Below are 16,378 nucleotides of genomic sequence, written 5' to 3' on the forward strand. Positions count from 1 at the left end.
CGGGTGGTGGGGGTATGTGGCAGCGGGGGCAGTATGTGGCAGTGGGGGCATGGTCAAGCGTCGGTCTATGACCGGAGGGCGGAGTCAGGGAAGGTAAGTGGCAGAATCACTGCACCTGATGTTAATTAATGCGTTTGTGTGTCTTCCCCAGTGACTGCATCCTATTTAAGGAGAGAGAGCGAGAGCAGAGGGAGCTCTCTCCCCAACCAGACGACTAATGTGTGTGCGTGTGTCTGAGTGTCTGGGAGGGCGTACGCTGAAAAGTGTCACAATAAAAAAGAGTTTTGTGAACTCAGTTCTGGCCTGCCGTCCTTCTGTGCTCCACCCACCCATACGAACTGTCACAGTGGTGCTGAAACCCGGGACGAACACAGAAGAGAACAGCCCCATGGAGTCCTCCCCCTTCGCAGACCTGATCCATGCCCTCACCACGGCCCAACAGAGCCAGCACCAGGCGCTGCTCGCCCTCCGAAAGGAGCAAGAACAACGGTTCGAGGCCTTGGTGCTGGCGCAACAGGAAGATCGTCGGGTGTTCCGGCACCTCCTTGTGTCGGCGGGGTCCACCAACTCCACCGCCGTGGGCCCTTCCCCCCTCACCCTAATGAAGATGGGCCCGCAGGACGACCCTGAGGCCTTCCTCACGCTCTTTGAGCAGGTAGCAGAGACCTCGGGGTGGCCGGTGGAACAGCACGCGGCGTGCCTCCTCCTCCTGTTAATGGGAGAGGTGCAGCTGGCCGCACTACAGCTCCCTGCCGACCGCCAGCTGGCCTACGCGGACCTTCGCCGAGCCATCCTCCAGCGTGTGGGGCGCACCCCCGAGCAACAATGTCAGCACTTCTGCGCTTTGCGCTTGGAGGAAATCGGCCAACCGTTCACACTTGGCCAGCAACTTCGGGACGCCTGCTGGCAGTGGTTGAGGGCCGACAAGCGCGACGCTGAGGGACTCATCGACCAGGTGGTACTGGAGCAGTTCATCGCATGTTTACCAGCAGGAACCGCAGAGTGGGTCCAGTGCCACCGCCCGGCGTCGCTGGATCAGGCAATCGAGCTGGCGGAGGACCATTTGGCGGCTGTCCAGATGGCAGGACAGCAGACAACCTCTTCTCTCCTCTCCTCTCTCTCTCCCCCTCCTCCTGTGTCTCCTCCTCGCCCCATTCCCCCACCACCGCCGGCTCCTCCTCTCTCTATTGGGGAATCCCTCATGGATTTTCCATTAGAGCAGTCGCGAGACGAGACTCTGCGGCATGCATTTGACCAAGTGAGAGTAATCGATGGTCAAACGCTCCAGCCAGATGCCACCCCGTCCTTCCCCTACTTCGCGATTATGAAGGATAGATTATACCGAGTGACGCAGGACACTCAAACTAAAGAGCGAGTCACGCAACTTTTGATTTGAATTGGTATTCCAGGTGGCTCACTTTAATCTCATGGCTGGACACTTAGGGCAGGATGAAACACTAGCCCGAATAATGGCCTGGTTCTATTGGCCAGGGAATCGCGGCGATGTCCGTAGGTGGTGTACGGCATGCCGCGAATGCCAGTTAGTAAATCCAGCGGCCATCCCAAAAGCACCTTTGCGCCCTCTACCATTAATCGAGACCCCGTTCAAAAGAATTGGGATGGATCTCGTCGGGCCATTAGATTGGTCAACACGAGGGTACCGCTTTATATTAGTTCTGGTGGACTATGCAACGCGATACCCAGAAGCAGTGCCTCTTTGCAATATCTCAGCACGCAGTATTGCGGAAGCACTCATCTCCCGAGTTGGAATCCCGAAAGAGATTCTGACTGACCAAGGCACCTCGTTTATGTCACGTACACTGAACGAACTGTATGGGTTGTTGGGTATTAAGCCGATCCGCACCAGCATGTATCACCCACAAACAGACGGTTTAGTTGAACGGTTCAATTGCACCCTCAAGAATATAATTAAAAAATTCATAAGTGAGGACGCACGTAATTGGGATAAATGGCTCAAAACCTTGCTATTTGCAGTGCGAGAGGTCCCCCAAGTCTCCACGGGGTTCTCACCCGTTTGAATTGTTATACGGGCGTAAGCCGCACGGCATTCTAGATGTGCTTTGGGAAAATTGGGAGGAAGGACCTTCACCAAGTAAAAATGAAATCCAATACGTTATTGACCTGCGTGCAAAACTCCACACACTCACGCACCTAAATCAGGAGAATTTGCAGCAGGCCCAAGAACGACAAACCCGCCTGTACGACAAGGGTACGCGTTTTAGGGAGTTCACACCGGGAGATAAAGTACTCGTACTGTTGCCCACATCGAGCTCCAAATTAGTCGCCAAGTGGCAAGGACCCTTTGAGGTCACGCGGCGAGTCAGGGACGTTGACTATAAGGTGAGGCGAACGGATAGGGGTGGGGCGCTACAGATTTACCACCTCAATCTGCTCAAACTCTGGAACGAGGAGGTCCCTGTGGCGTTGGTGTCGGTGGTTCCGGAGAAGGCGAAGCTGGGGCTGGAGGTTCAAAAGGGAACATTGGCATCACGTACCTCTCCGGTCCCCTGTGGAGACCACCTCTCCCCGACCCAACTCGTGGAGGTTGCCCAATTGCAGACCGAGTTTTCGGACATGTTCTCGCCCCTGCCCGGCCGCACCAACCTCATAGAGCACCACACTGAGACGCCCCCGGGGGTGGTAGTGCATAGCCGCCCTTACAGGTTACCCGAGCACAAGAAAAAAGTGGTTTGGGAAGAACTCGAGGCCATGCTCGAAATGGGCATCGTTGAGGAGTCCCACAGTGACTGGAGCAGCCCGGTGGTCTTGGTACCCAAGGCCGACGGGTCGGTCCAGTTCTGTGTAGACTATAGAAAAGTCAACGCGGTGTCTAAATTCAACGCGTACCCAATGCCTCGTACTGATGAGTTGCTCGATCGGCTAGGCACGGCTCGCTTTTACTTAACACTGGATTTAACAAAGGGTTATTGGCAGATCCCCTTGACTCCATTATCCCGAGAAAAAAACGGCCTTTTCAACACCGTTCGGCTTACACCAATTTGTCACACTTCCTTTTGGGCTCTTTGGGGCACCCGCTACGTTTCAGTGGCTGATGGATAGGGTCCTCCGCCCCCACGCCACCTATGCGGCCGCCTACCTCGACGACATCATTATCTATAGTAATGACTGGCCGAGGCACCTCCAAGATCTGAGGGCCGTCCTTAGGTCACTGAGGTGAGCGGGTCTCACAGCCAACCTGAAGAAGTGTGCGATTGGGCGGGTGGAAGTACGGTATCTGGGCTTCCACTTGGGCAACGGGCAGGTGCGTCCCCAAATTAACAAGACAGCAGCAATTGCGGCCTGCCTGAGGCCCAAGACCAAAAAGGGGGTGAGACAGTTCCTGGGGCTGGCTGGCTATTATCGTAGGTTTATACCTAATTATTCGGACGTCACCAGCCCACTGACTGATCTGACTAAAAAGGGGGCACCAGATCCGGTCCAGTGGACGGAGCAATGCCAGTGGGCTTTTTCTGAGGTAAAGGCTGCACTGTGTGGGGGGCCACTTTTACACTCCCCTGACTTTTCTCTCCCCTTTTTGTTACAGACGGATGCGTTGGACAGAGGGCTGGGGGCTGTTTTGTCCCAGAAGGTGGAGGGGGAGGATCGCCCAGTACTGTATATCAGTAGGAAGCTGTCAGTGCGTGAGGGGCGCTACAGCACCATTGAGAAAGAGTGCCTGGCAATCAAGTGGGCGGTCCTCGCCCTCCGTTACTACCTGCTGGGGACGCCCTTTCACCCTCTGTTCGGACCACGCGCCCCTCCAGTGGCTCCACCGCATGAAGGATGCCAACGTGCGGATCACCCGTTGGTATCTGGCACTCCAACCCTTTAACTTCAAGGTGATCCACAGGCCGGGGGCGCAGATGGTCGTGGCGGACTTCCTCTCCCATCGGGGGGGAGTCGGCTGCAGGCCGGACGGCCGCCCAGCCTGAGTCAGGCGGTGGGGGTATGTGGCAGTGGGGGCATGGTCAAGCGTCGGTCTATGACCGGAGGGCGGAGTCAGGGAAGGTAATTGGCAGAATCACTGCACCTGATGTTAATTAATGTGTTTGTGTGTCTTCCCCAGTGACTGCGCCCTATTTAAGGAGAGAGAGCGAGAGCAGAGGGAGCTCTCTCCCCAACCAGACGACTAATGTGTGTGCGTGTGTCTGAGTGTCTGGGAAGGTGTACGCTGAAAAGTGTCACAATAAAAAAAGAGTTTTGTGAACTCAGTTCTGGCCTGCCATCCTTCTGTGCTCCACCCACCCACACGAACTGTCACAAAGTACTTCATTTCTTTTCCTTAACAGGCATTCACACACTCAGAACACAATATAAGGATAGGATAAACTTGTAACTATGTGACAGTCAGAATGCAGTCACAACGTTTGAATCCAATGTAACAATGTGAAAATGTGAATGAAGTCACACACACAGAATCCAATGGAAAAGTTTTTTTTAATTATTATTTTCTCTGCTTGGGGAGTCACATTGTAAGGAGAATTGTTCAAGTCCATCTTTGGTCAAACAATAATGCAGAAAACAACAGTTAAACAATGTGAATGCACATACACCTGAAACTTCGGCTCACTCACTTGAAAGGTATGCTCACTTGCACTTCTTAAAACACTTGGAACGATACCCACACACAAACAATACTATTCTCTCACATGCATGCAATAGAATATATTCTCTCTCTCTCACACACACACACACACACACAATATTCTCTTACATCTCACAGATCTATCCTCTTCTCCACGACCGTTAGTGGTGGCAGCGCTGAAGTCGGATATTTGAGGCTGATGCTCGCGGCCTTTAGCAAAAGCAACGTGCTTGGTGCTCTTCATATGAGAGTCCACCGCTCTTATCCCCATTGTGCCCAACTTAAAACTCTTACAGCATGCTACACAGTATGCCTCGTTGGCATCTTTGGGTACAGCTTTCAGCCACCACGAGTATTTTGCATCTTGCAGCCAGTTATCATTAAATTTACATTTACCCATTGTGGCTCGGACTACCCTCCATCAACAGATCAGGCACTGAGTGGTTGTCAAGCACGCGTGTGTCTAGCAACCGGTGGATTCGGAGCCTGCGCGGTATAATTGTGAGCATCAAAAACGATTAAACTTTTTCCCCATCCAAAGTGTACCACATTTTAACGATATGACTGAGTAAAATCTCCATAAATTTAAGATTGAAAATTTAAGACCATGGGGTTTGAAATTTAAGACAATTTAAGACTTTTTAATGGCCTTATTTTAGGAAAATTAAATGTAAGACTTTTTAAGATTTTTAAGGACCCGCGGCCACCCTATGGTGGGTTTCCTCACATGAACTGCTCGCTTCAGGTCCTTCCACAACATTTCCATTGGATTAAGGTCAGGACTTTGACTTGGCCATTCCAAAACATTAACTTTATTCTTCTGTAACCATTCTTTGGTAGAACGACTGGTGTGCTTAGATTAGATTAGATAAAACTTTATTGATCCCTTTGGGAGGGTTCCCTCAGGGAAATTAAGATTCCAGCAGCATCATTACAGATAAACAGAGAAAAGAAAGAGAGAGAAACTTCTAGATAAATTAAAATAAATTAAGTATTTACATATACAAATATAAAAGAATAAGATATGGGGAAGAGAGAAAGGGGGGAGGGGGAGAAATGGGGTTAGGGTAAGTGTGTGTGTCTGGGGGGGGGGGGGGAGCAGGAAAGATATTGCACTTTATATTGCACATTATATTGCACATTGTCCGGTATTGCTTATTGTTAGGCTAGGCTACTGCTCCTTCCTGTCCTCTGTCCTCCTGTTACCCCTCCTCCCCCCCAGAGAGGAGTTGTACAGTCTGATGGCGTGAGGGACAAAGGAGTTTTTGAGTCTGTTCATCCTGCACTTGGGAAGGAGCATTCTGTCACTGAACAGGCTCCTCTGGTTGCTGATGACGGTGTGCAGAGGGTGACTGGCATCATCCATGATGTTCAATAGTTTGTCCATAGTCCTCTTTTCTGCCACCGTCACCAGAAAGTCCAGCTTCATGCCGACCACAGAGCCGGCCCGCCTGATCAGTTTGTCCAGCCTGGATGTGTCCTTCTTGGATATGCTGCCCCCCCCAGCACACCACGGTGTAAAACAGGACACTGGTGACCACAGACTGATAGAACATCCTCAGGAGTTTCCTGCAGATGTTAAAGGACCGCAGCCTCCTAAGGAAGTATAGCCTGCTCTGTCCCTTCCTGTATAAGTGATTGGTGTTGCAAGTCCAGTCCAGCTTGCTGTCCAGCCACAGCCCGAGGTACTTGTAGGAATCCACAGCCTCCACCTCGACTCCCTCAATCAGAACTGGTCGTGACCTTGGTCTGGACCTCCCAAAGTCAATGACCAGCTCCTTGGTCTTCGAGGTGTTGAGCTGCAGATGCTTCCTGTTGCGCCATACAGCAAAGTCCCTCACCAGGCTCCTATACTCCTCCTCTCTGTCGTCACTGATGCACTCAACGATGGCTGTGTCATCGGCAAACTTCTGAATGTGACACAGCTCCAAGTTATAGCAGAAGTCCGCGGTGTACAGGGTGAAGAGAAGAGGGGCCAGCACCGTGCCCTGGGGTGCTCCAGTGCTGCTAATTACAGTATCAGATGTGATGTCCTTCAGCCTGATGTACTGCGGCCTGTCAGTTACCCCTTTTCCACCAAATCAGTTCCAGGGCTGGTTCGGGGCCAGTGCTGGTGCTGGTTCACAACTCGTTCAACTTGCGAGCCAGCTGACAACCAGTTTACTTTTCCATAGCTCGCGGTGCTAAGGGAAGCCACGTCATTACGTTGCTGTATACATCAGTTACGTCGCTGTATACGTGTTACGTCGCTATATTTGCATAAACCTTGGCGCGAATATCGAAGCAAAAACAACGCAGAAGAAGCAGCAGCAGCAGCAACAACAACAATAATAATAATGGATGACTTCGCGTTTGTACAGCTGCTGCTTCTCGTCGCTTAAAAATGGCGATCTTTCGCGGTCTTGTTATTGTTGTTGGTCTTAAAAACTCCACCCCCCCGCTGACGTAAGCTGTTCTTTCCTTTGGCCCAGCAAAGAGTTGGTGCTAGCCTGGAACCGGTTTTTCTGGCCCCAGAGCCAGTTCTTTGTCAGTGGAAACAGAAAACCCGGTTCCAAACTAAGCACTGGCCCCGAACCAGCCCTGGAACTGCTTTGGTGGAAAAGGGGCAACAGAGGTAGCTGGAGATCCAGGTGACCAGGCAGAGGTCCACTTGCATCCTGTTCAGTTTGTCCTGAAGCATAAGGGGCTGGATAGTGTTGAAGGCACTCGAGAAGTCCAAGAAGAGGATCCTCACTGTGCCATTTCCCTTATCCAGATGCGAGTGGGCTCGGTGTAGCAGGTAGAGGATGGCGTCTTCCACACCAACACCAGCCCAGTACGGAAACTGCAGACAGTCCTGGGCATGTTGTACCTGGGGTCTGAGGAGGCTGAGGAAGAGCCGCTCCAACATCTTCATCAGATGTGAAGTGAGCACCACCGGTCGGAAGTCGTTCAGCTCACTGGGCCAATTCTTTTTGGGAACTGGAATGATACATGATGTCTTCCAGAGGGTTGGCACTCTCCCCAGCTGCAGGCGGAGGTTGAGGTTGAGTGGTTCATCCAGTTCAGCAGCACAGGTCTTCAGTAGTCGTGGACACACCTTGTCCGGGCCTGCTGCTTTCCTGGGATGAAGCTTCCTCAGCTGACTTCTGACCTGGTCTGCAGTAATGCATAGAGGAGTCTGTGTTGAGGTGGGGGAGGAGGGGGCTGCTGTGATGACTGGGGGGAGGTGTGTTGAGGGAAGAAGGAGAGATGGCTGCAGTGAGGGAGAGGGTGGGGGGACGTGGGCTGGTTGAACCAATTTGAAGAAGTCATTCAACTCGTTCGCCCTCTCCACTGTCCCCTCAACAACTCTGGTCTTTGTATTGTGGCCTGTGATGGTTTTCACACCTTCCCAGACCTCCCTCATGCTGTTCTCCTTCAGCTTCTGCTTCACCTTTCTCCTGTAGCTGTCCTTAGCTTCCCTCATGCAGCGTTTCACCTCCTGCTGTGCTGCTTTCATCGCCTCCCTATCCCTGCTCCTGAAGGCGGCCTTCTTCCTGTTGAGGACAGCTTTGACTTCCTGTGTTACCCATGGCTTGTTATTAGGGTAACACCGTACAGTCTTAGCAAGGGAGACCACGTCTGCACAGAAGTTGAGGTAATCTGTCAGACAGTGTGTCAGCCCCTCTATGTCCTCACAGTGTGGGCTAAGCAGCACATCCCAGTCCGTGATGTCATCGCAGTCTCTGAGGGCATCTTCCATTTCAGGGAACCACCTCCCGATGGAGCTAGTTGTTGCAGGCTGCCTTTGAACCAGGGGGTGTACTTTGGCTGTAGAAGAACCAGGTTGTGGTCAGACTTCCTTAGTGGGGGGAGGGGTGTGACTCTGTATGCATCCCTCACATTAGCATACAGCAAGTCAATTGTCCTGTTCCTTGTTGGACAATCCACAGCCTGGTAAAAAGCAGCCAAAGTAGACTCCAAAGTAGCATGATTAAAGTCCCCAGAAATAATGATAAATGCCTCAGGGTGCTGTGTCTGCAGCCTTGCTGTGACCGAGTGAATCCTCTCACATGCAGCAGCTGCGTCTGCCTTCGGAGGAATGTAAACACAGATGGTGATCACGTGACTGAACTCCTTCGGCAGACAATATGGCCACAGGCTAATGGCTAGCAGCTCCAAGTCCAGGCAACATAAAACTGTCTTTACAGAGATATGTCCTGGGTTACACCAGCGATTGTTAACATAAATGAGAAGTCCCCCACCTTTGCTTTTCCCGCATGTGTTAGTGTCTCTGTCGGCTCTCACAGTAGTGAATCCCCACAGGTCCACATTAGCATCCGGTACAAAGTGTGTTGCCATTTCTCCGTAAAGATAAATAAGCTGCTCTCCTGGTAAATCCGCTGGTTGTTCAGAGTGGAAAGCTCATCGACTTTATTAGGCAGCGAGTTCACATTCCCCATGATAACGGAGGGAATGGATGGTTTGTAGCGCCGCCGGTTGTCCGCTAGCCTAGCCTTTAGCTTAGCTCTAGCTTTGCAGCCCCTGGGTTTCCTCCTCAGCTCGGCCGGGATGGGGTGTCGTATCCTGGCTCGTCCCATTGTTTTCAGGGCCAGCAGCTCCTCTCCCGAATAAGTGAGAAAACTGGCTCCTGGTTGCGTGTTAAAGTGAAATATATCCATGTTAAACACACTCTGTCTTCGCAAGAAGAGCAAAAAAGTAAAAAAAAAAAAAAAAGATAAAAAGGTGGAAAAAAGAGGTTTAAAGAGCTAAAAACTACAGAGCTACTGGAGAGGCAGCCGTCTCACACAGTGCCCATACGGTTTTTTATCATTGTCTTGCTGCATGACCCACTTTCTCTTGAGATTCAGTTCATGGACAGATGTCCTGACATTTTCCTTTAGAATTTGCTGGTATAATTCAGAATTCATTGCTCCATCAATGCTGGCAAGCCGTCCTGGCCCAGGGGCAGCAAAACAGGCCCAAACCATGATACTACCACCACCATGTTTCACAGATGGGATAAGGGTTCTTATGCTGGAATGCAGTGTTTTACTTTCTCCAAACACAATGCTTCTCATTTAAACCAAGAAGTTCTATTTTGGTCTCATCCATCCATAAAAACATTTTTCCAATAGCCTTCTGGCTTGTCCACGTGATCTTTAGCAAACTGCAGACGAGCAGCAGCGTTCATTTTGGAGAGCAGTGGCTTTCTCCTTGCAACCCTGCCATGCGCACCATTGTTGTTCAGTGTTCTCCTGATGGTGGACTCATGAATATTAGCCAATGAGAGAGAGGCCTTCAGTTGCTTAGAAGTTACCCTGGGGTCTTTTGTGACCTCGCTGACTATTACACACCTTGCTCTTGGAGTGATCTTTGTTGGTCGACCACTCCTGAGGAGGGTAACAATGGTCTTGAATTTCCTCCATTTGTACACAATCTGTCTGACTGTGGATTGTTGGCGTCCAAACTCTTTAGAGATGGTTTTGTAACCTTTTCCAGCCTGATGAGCATCAACGCTTTTTCTGAGGTCCTCAGAAATCTCCTTTGTTCGTGCCATGATACACTTCCACAAACATGTGTTGTGAAGATCAGACTTTGATAGATCCCTGTTCTTTAAATAAAACAGGGTGCCCACTCACACCTGATTGTCATCCCATTGATTGAAAACACCAGACTCTAATTTCACCTTCAGATTAACTGCTAATCCTCGAGGTTCACATACTTTTGCCACTCACAGATATGTAATATTGGATCGTTTTCCTCAGTAAATAAATGACCAAGTATAATATTTTTTTTTTCTCATTTGTTTAACTGGGTTCTCTTTATCTACTTTTAGGACTTGTGTGAAAATGTGATGATGTTTTAGGTCATATTTATGCAGAAATATAGAAAATTCTAAAGGGTTCACAAACTTTCAAGCACCACTGTGTGTGTGTGTGTGTGTGTGTGTGTGTGTGTGTGTGTGTGTATATGTGTGTATATATATATAACAACAGTCAAGTCAGCAGTCTTCCCCATGATTGTGGTTGTGTGTACTGAACTTGACCGAGAGATACACTGTGTTCATACTGTTTTACTCAAACTCGAAATGAAATATTCTAATATTTTGAGATGGTTTTTTTTAAATGTTTTTGTACTATATGCCATACTGATTAAAATTAAAATAGAAAAATGCTTGAAACATTTTAGTTTATGTGTAATGAGTCTATAATATATAACATTTTCACTTTCTTAAATAACTGATGGAAAATATTGAACTTTTTCACAATATTCTAATTTTTTGAGATGCAATAGTGTGTGTGTGTGTGTGTGTATATGTATGTGTGTGTATATACACACTACCGTTTAAAAGTTTGGGGCCACCCAGACAATTTTGTGTTTTCCATGAAAAGTCACACTTTTATTTATCACCATAAGTTGTAAAATGAATAGAAAATATAGTCGAGACATTTTTCTGGCCATTTTGAGCATTTAATCGACCCCACAAATGTGATGCTCCAGAAACTCAATCTGCTCAAAGGAAGGTCAGTTTTATAGCTTCTCTAAAGAGCTCAACTGTTTTCAGCTGTGCTAACATGATTGTACAAGGGTTTTCTAATCATCCATTAGCCTTCTGAGGCAATGAGCAAACACATTGTACCATTAGAACACTGGAGTGATAGTTGCTGGAAATGGGCCTCTATACACCTATGGAGATATTGCACCAAAAACCAGACATTTAGTAGAATTTAGCTAGAATAGTAATTTACCACATTAGCAATGTATAGAGTGTATTTCTGATTAGTTTAAAGTGATCTTCATTGAATAGAACAGTGCTTTTCTTTCAAAAATAAGGGCATTTCAAAGTGACCCCAAACTTTTGAACGGTAGTGTGTGTATATATATATATATATATATATATATATATATACACACACACACACACACACACACACACATACAGTGGTGCTTGAAAGTTTGTGAACCCTTTAGAATTTTCTATATCTCTGCATAAATATGATCTAAAACATCATCACATTTTCACACAAGTCCTAAAAGTAGATAAAGAGAACCCAGTGAAACAAATGAGACAAAAATATTATACTTGGTCATTTATTTATTGAGGAAAATGATCCAATATTACATATCTGTGAGTGGCAAAAGTATGTGAACCTCAAGGATTAGCAGTTAATTTAAAGGTGAAATTAGAGTCAGGTGTTTTCAATCAATGGGATGACAATCAGGTGTGAGTGGGCACCCTGTTTTATTTAAAGAACAGGGATCTATCAAAGTCTGATCTTCACAACACGTTTGTGGAAGTGCATCATGGCACGGACAAAGGAGATTTCTGAGGACCTCAGAAAAAGTGTTGTTGATGCTCATCAGGCTGGAAAAGGTTACAAAACCATCTCTAAAGAGTTTGGACTCCACCAATCCACAGTCAGACAGATTGTGTACAAATGGAGGAAATTCAAGACCATTGTTACCCTCCCCAGGAGTGGTCGACCAACAAAGATCACTCCAAGAGCAAGGCGTGTAATAGTCGGCGAGGTCACAAAGGACCCCAGGGTAACTTCTAAGCAACTGAAGGCCTCTCTCACATTGGCTAATGTTAATGTTCATGAGTCCACCATCAGGAGAACACTGAACAACAATGGTGTGCATGGCAGGGTTGCAAGGAGAAAGCCACTGCTCTCCAAAAAGAACATTGCTGCTCATCTGCAGTTTGCTAAAGATCATGTGGAAAAGACAGAAGGCTATTGGAAAAATGTTTTGTGGATGGATGAGACCAAAATAGAACTTTTTGGTTTAGATGAGAAGCGTTGTGTTTGGAGAAAGGAAAACACTGCAGTCCAGCATAAGAACCTTATCCCATCTGTGAAACATGGTGGTGGTAGTATCATGGTTTGGGCCTGTTTTGCTGCATCTGGGCCAGGACGGCTTGCCATCATTGATGGAACAATGAATTCTGAATTATACCAGCGAATTCTAAAGGAAAATGTCAGGACATCTGTCCATGAACTGAATCTCAAGAGAAGGTGGGTCATGCAGCAAGACAACGACCCTCAGCACACAAGTTGTTCTACCAAAGAATGGTTAAAGAAGAATAAAGTTAATGTTTTGGAATGGCCAAGTCAAAGTCCTGACCTTAATCCAATCGAAATGTTGTGGAAGGACCTGAAGCGAGCAGTTCATGTGAGGAAACCCACCAACATCCCAGAGTTGAAGCTGTTCTGTACGGAGGAATGGGCTAAAATTCCTCCAAGCCGGTGTGCAGGACTGATCAACAGTTACCGGAAACGTTTAGTTGCAGTTATTGCTGCACAAGGGGGTCACACCAGATACTGAAAGCAAAGGTTCACATACTTTTGCCACTCACAGATATGTAATATTGGATCATTTTCCTCAATAAATAAATGACCAAGTATAATATTTTTGTCTCATTTGTTTAACTGGGTTCTCTTTATCTACTATTAGGACTTGTGTGAAAATCTGATGATGTTTTAGGTCATATTTTTGTAGAAATACAGAAAATTCAAAAGGGTTCATAAACTTTCAAGCACCACTGTATATACACACACACACATGTATGTATGTATGTATGTATGTATGTATGTATGTATGTATGTGTATATATGTGTGTGTGTGTAATATATATATATATATATATATATATATATATATATATATATATAAATAAAACACGTATATATGGTATTACAGTGTTAACTGTAGCCCACAAAATCCTGAAAGGGTCTTTTGTGCTCATTAACATTAGCAGTTATAGAAACTAGCCAACAAACATTGCTCCATCTTTCCAGTAAAGTAAATTATATAAACGTGTGAAGAATATATTGTTTTTCATTCGGAAGTGGCATTGTTTAGATAAAAACCTAAGAGTTCTGCTGAGTTAACTTTCTCCACAAGGCTTTGCAGTCGTTTTACAGACAACAGAATTTAAACAAAACAAAACCGGATTTACTAAAGGTAAAAAACTCCACCCGCTGTTTTTAATGGCGATGAACCACCGACCTTCTCACTTCCTGTCCATTTGGAGTGGAAGCTGTGTAACATTTAGGACATGAGCCACTCCATATCACCATAATCCCGCATTCAGGAACAGATTTCTGCCTTTTCTCTCGTTTTTCATAAACGGATGTAATCTAGTAGTTTAATGGCGAAGAGACAGGAGGCTGCCTCAGATATAGAGCCCCGCCCACTTCACACAGCACTCACACGCCTCAGGAAACAAACTTTCGTTTACGGGAAAGTGAAAGTTACTGGTGAAACGCAACAAGCAGTGAGCTCAGCTCACCTCACCACAGGTGAAAAAAAAAAACTTTTCTTCCCCCCAGCGTGATGAAGCTACTTCACCAAAAGGTGGATTTTTTTTCTTTTTTCTAAGGCTAGTATCTCACTGGGCTGCGACAGAAAATTTGTGCGACAAAATTTCTCTCAAAATAGCTGCAAATGCGTCGCTGGTGTCGCAAAGCCGTCGCAAACCCTTCTCAAGTCAGTTTCTGTGAGACTTCCTTTACTTCCCTGCCTGCCCAGGGAAAGCCGGGCTGCGACAGCTTGCGACTTGTTGGAGACCCAACAATTGCGATGAAATATGCGAATTAGCGACAATTTTCACTTGGAATCACACTGAATTGATATTCGCATATTTTACCGCAATTGTGTCTCCAACTAGTCGCAGGCTGTCGCAGCCTGGCTTCCCCTCGGCAGGCAGGGAAGTAAAGGAAGCCTCACGGAAACTGACTTGAGAAGGGTTCGCGACGGCTTTGCGACACCAGCGACGCATTTGCGGCTATTTTGAGAGAAATTTTGTCACACGAATTTTTTTGAACATGTTCAAAATTTCAGCGACGAAGGAGCGACTCATGCGAGGAAATTGAGAAGCCTCACAAATGTTTCAAGACACTTTTGAAACTCTCTCGCGAATAACGTTCACAATTTGTCGCAGCCCAGTGAGATATTAGCTTAACACCCCCATTAACTATTTTTTACAAGGGGTGCCAATGGAGGTCACAGTATATCAAGAGATGATCTTAAGTGCCGGGGAGATATATAAAATATGCACGGAGTCCATTCTTTAACTTGAGAAATGAAGTGTATCAATGAACAGCTGATGACTTAAGCAAAATAGACTTCATGCTAAAACTGTAATGAGTTTCCTGGTTATACAGTTGCACTGTGTGATTATGTATACACTTATAAAAGCGAGGGTTTTTTTAAATAATCATACTGTCTGTTATCACCCAAATGAGGATAGGTTCCCTTTTGAGTCTGGTTCCTCTCAGTTTCTTCCTCATGTGGTCTCAGGGAGTTTTCCCTTGCCACCATTGCCTCAGGCCTGCTCATTAGAGATAAACACATTTATTAGGGATAAATTTTAGTTTTTTTATTTCATCCTTCCTGACTGCCACAGGCGGTGCATAAGCACTGGCTGTCTCCATCTTGCACGTGCGCAGGTTTGAGTACCAATACCAGTGGTCACCCGTGACCCCTGATGAGCCCAGCTAACCGAAATGTTCCGGTGACATCAGAGGATCTGTTCCTTTTCATCTTCTCACACGCAGGTAGACTGCACATCACTGAATTTTACTAAAAGAAAGCTGATAGTATCCATGTGTTTTCAACTGTTCGTCGCAGGTAGCCATGTGACAACTTGTCGGAGTTGTGAGCATCTCGCTCTCCAAATACTGCGATGAGCAAATGCTCTGGTGAAATGGTTGCTTCGGTTTGTCGTGTTTGCTCCTTTCACTCGGATCATTATCCTCAGCTGGTCTACAGCTGTTTATGTACCTAACTTATAAGTTTATTTTGTAAGTATTACTTATGTATACACGTATTGATTGAGTTATTGGTAACAACATTGGTTGTAAGTTACCCGATTTTGTTAGTGAAGGCAGCGTGTGCGCCCCCTCCCCGTATTATTTTATTTATTTAGTTTTGTCTGGCGCTTTACCCTAGTTCGCATATTCTGGAGACAACTTGGTTGTGCCTGTTTTCTGTGTTTATGACCACAGCAAACTAACCTTTATTGGTGAAGGCAGTGTTTTTGGTCCCTCCCTGGCATTTGTCATGTTACTTAGATATTTACTCATTGAATTATTGGTAAAGTTGGTTGTACCCATTTTTGTTGGTGAAGGCAGTGTGCGCGCTTATAGTTTGCTTTTTGAAGTTGGCAACAGTATTCTGTTTGAGCTAACTTGCTACTTTGGAACCAGCCAAGTTGTTCCTATAACTGTGTTGTGGCATCTCTGCTAGTGAAGGCAGTGGTTTCACTCCTACTACCAGCATAGGTGTGTTTTGAACCATTGACTCATAGTTAGCAGAAATGTTTTCGCTTAAGCTTACTTAATATACATCTGTTGCAACCCAGTTGGTGAAGGCAGTGCTCTCACTCCCACCATAGCATATTGACTTGTTGGCTACAGTATTCTGTTTGAGCTAACTTGCTACTTTGGTACCAACTAGGCTGTACCTGTACTGTGTTGTAGCATCTCTGCTGGTGAAGGCAGTGCTCTCCCTCCCACTCCCAGTATCGGCATATTGTGAACCATTGGGGTTATAGTTGGCAGAGGAAGTTTTCACTTGAACTAACTTAATATATATTTGTTGCAACCCTTGTTAGTGATGGTAGTGCGCTCAGTCCCTCTCCCAGCATTATTTGTTGTTCCTTGTGTTTTGTATTTTGCTGGTTACCACCATGTTGAGCAACCGTTTTTGTTTGGCCTGTATGGCTTCTCTACAGCCTGAGGATGGTTATGACATGTGTCCCTTGTGCCTTGGCCTTGAGCATCTGCGGGAGGGGGTCTCAGA

The 16,378-nt window shown here is 46.7% G+C and overlaps 1 long non-coding RNA gene across 2 annotated transcripts in view; it reads right to left on the reverse strand.

The window, feature by feature from the left end:
• Window positions 1-13,773, reverse strand: part of LOC132868460 (uncharacterized) — a 39,516-nt gene extending 25,743 nt beyond the window's left edge. Inside the window, exon 1 of one of the 2 annotated variants that reach the window (XR_009650838.1) lies at window positions 13,583-13,773. This is a non-coding gene — a long non-coding RNA (uncharacterized LOC132868460). Of the gene's footprint in view, window positions 1-13,532 lie in introns of both variants that reach the window. The other variant, XR_009650837.1, reaches the window with a different exon arrangement.
• Between the last annotated feature and the right edge of the window lie 2,605 nt (window positions 13,774-16,378).

This window comes from Neoarius graeffei, chromosome 20, assembly GCF_027579695.1.
Source record: "Neoarius graeffei isolate fNeoGra1 chromosome 20, fNeoGra1.pri, whole genome shotgun sequence".
NCBI classification, from domain to species: Eukaryota; Metazoa; Chordata; class Actinopteri; order Siluriformes; family Ariidae; genus Neoarius; species Neoarius graeffei.